Source organism: Anser cygnoides, chromosome 5 (assembly GCF_040182565.1).
Source record: "Anser cygnoides isolate HZ-2024a breed goose chromosome 5, Taihu_goose_T2T_genome, whole genome shotgun sequence".
In the NCBI taxonomy this organism is placed as follows: domain Eukaryota; kingdom Metazoa; phylum Chordata; class Aves; order Anseriformes; family Anatidae; genus Anser; species Anser cygnoides.
This window is the reverse complement of record NC_089877.1, coordinates 33283801-33290646: the sequence shown is the minus strand read 5'-3', so window position 1 is coordinate 33290646 and position 6846 is coordinate 33283801.

Here is a 6846-nt window from a genome sequence, read left to right as displayed (position 1 = left end):
TCTTGGCTTGTCCTTGTCATAGCACTCATCTCCTTCCCAGAATTACATTCTAGATCATGTTGTAGTATTAATATATATATTATATAGCTTACATAAATTAATGTAAACCAAACTAAATCAAAACAGGCAGAGAATTTACCTGGATGGAAGTGCCAGAAATTGCAGGAAGTTTTCTTGGAAGTTTTGACTGGGTATTGAATGTACACAGGTGTACGGTTACAATGCTGCTTCTAGTAAGGATTGCTTTTAAAGGAAAAGGTCAAGTGTTCATAAATCGCAGTCAGTACACTGATGACAATTACAGTGAATCATCAGATCCAAAATGAGTGACGCATCACTGGATCAGGTCAATGAAAAGAAACCTTACCAGAGCTTACCACAGTGTCAGCACTACCTGTGTGTGTGTCACCTTTGCTCACGACTAGTGGCACACTTCTTTGTGTAGCATTATGTCCCCAGGATCCTTCCGTAGCTTCTCTTGGAGATGTACCAACGCTTAATGAGAAGAAAGGGCTTTCTCAAAAATTTCTGTTATCTCACTTTTTAGGCATATTGTTAACAAGCTTAGACATTGTGTGTGGTATCCCACCAAAGGTACAACAGTTCAGCAGTCGCTGGAGTTCAGAGCAGAACTTAGCATGAGTACCTGAAGCCAGGCAGGCATATTCCACTTGATACTTCCATGACTTAGCAGAAGTATGGGGAAAGTTTTTATACTTACAAACCTATGACTAATATCCCTACTCCCACGTCACTTGATTGCATTGTCCCCCCTTTTTCCCAGACTCCTCCTTCAGTAATCACCTGACTTACATGTGTGGACTCCTGCTGAGTTCCCACAGTTGGGGGCCACCAAGCAGGTGCTGCAGATGCTGGCGTAGGCACGGCTTGTTGCCAGGTGCAGGTTGCTGGATGTATCGCAACTATTGTAAGAAGGTTTTTTGTGTAGAAAGTTGGTTGAGCACCTGCTCCACAAGTGAGATATTAATATAAGGTGAGATGTAAATATAAAGCAAAGGAAGTTTTGAAGACACGTTTTTTTTTCCCTGAAAATAGACTAATCTTCCACTCAGATAGGTTTAGTGGCTTAGAGAGAAAACTTATTTGAGGCTCATCGACATCATCAAGTCTCAGAGGCCTCTGTGAATTATAAACCAAGAGAGACAGGAAACTCTCCTTCATTAGCAGCCATCATTCTCTTGCAGGTTAAATTTCATTTACCCCCAGATATTTGTTAAGACTTGTCACCAGTTGTCCCTACATGGTAAAGAAGTCCCTTGAGGAGCCACATCTAGCTATTGTTAGGCATGGAAAAGCAAAGTAGTAAAGCAGGGAGAGAATTCACCTGACAACTGGCCATTAAAAAATGATTCCGGGTCCATCTTGTTCTAGGAAAACAGCGTATGTAAGAAAAGCAAGGAAAAAAATCAATCTAATTAATATAAGCACATTATTATCCTGACAATTTTTGGTATGGCTTAGTAACTGAAACATATGCAGCGCTGAAGGCCATTTTCTGAGTTTGTCCATTAGGTTCTTATCTGGACAAATGAGATTATGGTTTGGGCTTCTTTGTTTTTGCATTGCTGCATAGTAACTGTTGCTACAAGTAGAGCCCTACAGGTTTTCTGTTCTTAAACAAAGGGTCGTAACGATGCTTTTATAGGTAGTGGTATTCTTCATTGCTGTGCAGAGCCAGACACCCATTGAGCTGTACACCCCGTCAGAATTTGGATTTGCTCCAGAAGTTCCCGTTGCTCTTGTTTACACGCCGCGTGACTCTCAGGAGTGCCCCGTCTCCCTGCTGGCAGCTGACCAGTGCTACGTGTTAGGAGCTAGTACAGCCTCTGCCAAAGCTTTTCATTCCACTCAGCTTTTTTGGTGTTGTTTGTGTCTAACTGAAAAAGGTTTTGCCTTCACGTTCTGCAAACCACAGGTTTAGGAGTTGATGAGAACATTTAGTATTTCTAAAGTTATAATAGTATAAATAAATAACTTTCTATGAAATAGCTTTGTTAACTACTTATTTTGTTTGTAAGCTGGTCTATAAATTCTTTATATGAAGTCTTGATGTCTTAGTAAAGACCATATATTGAAATTCCTCTTTGCTTTGCTTTATTTTTTTTCCTAATTTATTTTCTAATATGTGTTGGCTTTTATGAGTTTTAAAGCTCCTTCTGTCTTTTGGAGCAGCACTGAGAAGTCTGAGTAGAATCAGTCCTCTTACTGAAGTGTGCAAGAATCTTTGGACACCAGTGAGGAGCAGAAATGAAGAGTTTGGAACCAGAAAGCTGGGGACTGCAGCCTGGCACTGTGCTATGGGTCACCTTGAGGTGGGGCTGATTTCAGCAAAGCCTGGCTTGTCAAGGTCTCTTGAATTCTCTTAAATTCTGCCCTATAATTAATTTTATATTCATCTGTCAAATGACAGATGTCAAAAGGCCTTGGATGCCAGATACACTGCACATTATCTTCTTCTAGAAAGAATTTTGTTGAGATTTCTTCAGGTGTTGAAATCAGCATTCAGTGCTTTTCCACTGATATGTGTAATTGTTAGCTCCCCTGAATCTTTCTGCAAAGGAAACTCCTAGAAGTTGTAGAAAGTGAGCCTGAAGTTGACCTCAGGAGTCCACCTTGCCAGGATTCATTAGCTGTCCTTTGCTGGTTTATGGCACCTGTGTCCTAGCCGCCTGTTAAAGTTCTTGATTTTAATTCAGGGTCCTGCCACCAATACCAGTAGCTTCCTACAGCTGGCCAACAAAGCTATTTTTCAATAGCTTAGCAAACCATTTTTCTCAGGCTTTGCACCTTGGCTGTGTTTCACAAAACTTTTGTTCATCTTTGCTGTTCTCATTTGAATCCTCTCCAGTTCCAGGTGTTCTCCATCTCCTGAAGCATGATAACAAAAGCTGCTTGCAATCCTATGACCTTACAAGTGCCGCATAGATTGAAAGAATGAAATCAGGTATGTCCAATATTATATTCCCATTTGAACTGTGAATTTATCATTATCACTACACTATTGCATCACCTCTTGTGTTTATAAGACTGAACCATGGTCCTGCATCCAAACATCCCAGAACTTGACACCTGTATTCTAATCCAAGCTTTTGAACCTGGAGCTGCTCAAACTCTTCAGCTTCATGTAGTTGCACTTTGGGAGTTGTTTTTGTTTGTTTGTTTGTTTGTTTTGTTACCTAGTAGCCTTGGAAATTACACAGATTCAAACACCCATAGGTCGTTGAAGCTAGTAACCAATTATTCATCCAAGTTCATATGGGGCCATCTGGCGGTGACGTATGGGCTAGGCAAGAGTGAAATATCCGAAGAAGTACATGATGTCTCGTGTGTTTCAATCCTTTTTTTTAACCTGAAGTCTTGTATCTCAAGATTCTCATGCCTGTTCTACTTCTCTCCTCCTCTCCTTCTGATTCTCTCCCTCTTTCTTTGGAACAAGAATTCAGTTCCATCTTGGCCACAAGTGGTTTTCTTGTCCCAGTACTTTGTTCATCAATTTGCCACAAACCTTCCTCCCTAACAAAAGTAAGGCTTCCCAACTTGTGACACTGGAAATTAGCTCGTCCCACTCCAGCAAGAACTTGTTTCTGTACAGCACTTAGCTTCTTCCAAAGTGCAAGCTGTCTTTCTCTCTCTCTCTCTCTCTCATTTTCCTGCAAGTGCAGGTTCCTGCAAGTGGGCAGGAAAATGTGGCATTATGAGTTAGACTTATCAGCTCCTTCATTAAACTCTAACAACAACATGGTTCAATGTTTTTCAGTGCACACATATGAAAAGGCATTTTGTTTTGTGTGCTTTGATTCGTCTCTACTATTGTTTCAGGAAGACATTTATCCATTCATCCTCTTTGAATATCTCTTTATGACTTTGATCTTTATGTGATTATCTGGAAAATAAGTTATGTTATACAGTCATGTATGAAGATACAACCTGCCATTAGGCATTTTCTGAGTAAAGTGCTTTAACATTGCTTTCCAGGAATCCTTCTGTGTATGTATCAAAGGGGGAAGGTTTTCATGAAAATGATCAAAACCTGACTGTGAGGGAAATGCAGTTCCCAAAATGAAAGTCGACACCTGAAAACAACCCCCCAGACACTTCATTTCAGTCTTCCTTTATCTTCTCAGCCTGGTATTTCAATTTCTGAATGTGCTTGTGTACTCATGAGGCAATTACTCAAACCCTTTGGTGAGTACTTGAATAACATTTAAGTGAAATTAGGTTCATTATTCTTCCAACTGATGTACAGAAAAAAAAATAATTAGGTTCTAGTTAGTAAACATGGTAACTAATTAATAGTCTCCCTTCCCAACTAATAACAATAATAATAACAATAATAATAATAATAATAGTAACAACAACAATAAATTATCAAGCTAAAACCAAAGAGTGCTCTTCAGGTTGATAACAGTCTCACTGGGGAAGCAAAGCTCTTCTCCTTGCAATTCCAAAAAGGAAGTGTTTTTCCTTGCCTCCTTTCTGGTCATCATACAGCTTTGCAAAATGGTAAATAATGTATTGGATACAAGGGGGAAATATCCTTGACATTTGTTGTTTGTTTTGATATATTTTTCCATCAAGTTAACAGTTTTTTAGTGTCAGTAAAAGTATGTTCGCTTTTTTTTTTCCTAGTACTTCTGTGGGACTATTTGGTTATTACTGTTTATTAGGACAATTTGTGCAATTAGTCCTTTCAAAAACAAACTTGGGGATGAAACAGTGGAAAGCACCATGGGCGCAGGAGGCTGCAGGTACGCCTGATTGCTGAGATGCCTATTCTATCAGAGGAATCAGGAGAATGCATTGAAAGATTGACCACTGCAGGGTTATAATATATTAATGTAGTTTCTTATGAAGAAAAATAGATGGTTTAATCCTGTCTTGCTTTCTGTGTCTTTTTCCAGCAATTTGCTGCCTCAGAAAGATAAAGAGAGTTGGAAAACCAACCTGATCCCACTTACTGAAGAGAACTCCATGCTTTAGCAATGGCTTAAACGCCAAAGAGAAGAGCCTGATATACACTGAGCACACAGGTATGGCAGCACTAGAGTTTGCTTTAGGGTCCTGGGTAGTTTATTGTCATGTACAGGGCTGAAGAAACCTATCAGAGCAATGGTGTATGAAATCTCAGAATTTATCCAGTAGGCTGAAGGAGAAGAAACGAAATTTAAACTCTTATTTGAAAAAAAAAAAAAAGGAAAGACAATGGCTGGTCCTGGCCCTAGGGAAAGCAGAACTTCTAATGGTCCACATTATTGATTTACTTCAACAGAAATTGAGAGTTAACATTTCTTTAGTGCAGAAATCAGAAATTATATTCCTTTCAGCTACTACCTGCTTTACTTTCGTAATAATAATAATAATGATGATGATGATGATGATGATGATGTAATTAAAACATCATACACTTTACGACAGAAAAAGCTTGGAGAACCAGCTCTTAAGCATACTTTTTGATGTTCCTTTATCTACCTTTCACACTGATTTACTCTTGCAACATTTAGAGCATTAGGCTGTCTGCTGCAGTCGGTCACACAGCACCAGTGGTTATGCAGCATTAAGGTTACGGTGTTATCATCACTTGCCTGTTGGGAGGGTCCTATCAGACGCTTCTCAGGGGCACAACCGGCGGTTTGGGGGACTTGTGGGTGACAACAGAATACGAGACACCTGCTTAGCAGAAAGATGTGGCCAATGTCACCCAGGGCGAGTACAGCGTGTGGTGGTGGTGCTCCGAGCATCCCCTCTGGCCCGCAGCCTCCCGGGGCCGGCACCACCCCCGGGAGCGGTGTGGGGCCGGGCGCTGCGGCGCTGTCCGCGGTGCTGAAGTTCCCCGGCGGTGTCAGAGGGCCAAGAGGCGAGCCCGGCGAGCAGGGGTCGCTGCCCGGCTCTTGGTCCTCCCGTGATCCAGTCCGCACAGCTGGGCAATGCCGTGGGACAACAGGCTAGCTGGCAGCAAAAGTGGATGTTGTTGTAGGCGGGTCGGCGCTCGTGTGCAATTAGGTCGTGCTAACGAGCACCTCTGCATCCTAGAAAAATAAAATCCATTCTGAGTAATTTTGCATGAGCACAAAACAGACTTTCACATTAAACAGAAATGCTTGCTCATTGCTTAGTAATTATTTCTGCTTGCCTTTTCCTTAAAATACGCTCATATGGCATCATTAATATCTTAGGATGCAGCTATGACCTTACAGGGTGCACTTGATTTTTTTTCTTGTCAAACAAACTGCCAAAGCAAACATAAGTCTTTACTCACATGGCTATTCAGTTGATTCAGTAAGAACTTTTAAGAATTCTCCAGTAATTTCCCCCCCCTTAAAGGGAAATAAAAGTCTGTGACTGCTGCGATGTAAACTTCTGAACACGTCTGTGTACCAACATCCATCATTAAAAAGACCGTTTTGGTTCAGTTACCATGCCAGATTCATTGTTGGATAAGTACTAGTAGTGATGCTTTCTGTGGAAAACATCAGATTCTGCTTTAATCTTTGTTTAAATCTAAACTAGTGATGCTATTTCAGACTCAGTTTTCTCTGTAATCTGAAGAAGTTTTATATTTTATACTTTTCAGTGTGTTAAAACTGGGATAGCCCCTAGCTGAGATGTCTTTTAATTTCATCTAATAGGGAAGTAGTGTGATTTATTCTTTAGATACTGCCCTGGGCTGCAGGGTGAACATGTGAAATTAAACTTCTTGAAACAGCATGTGTGTGTATGGAATGAGACATATCCCACTCTTCTTTACGCTATTATAAATCAGGAGTAAACCCCCAGAGTTTAATGTAATCATTACTGTAAGCATAGGCAAAAAGTCCCTGTGTTCTG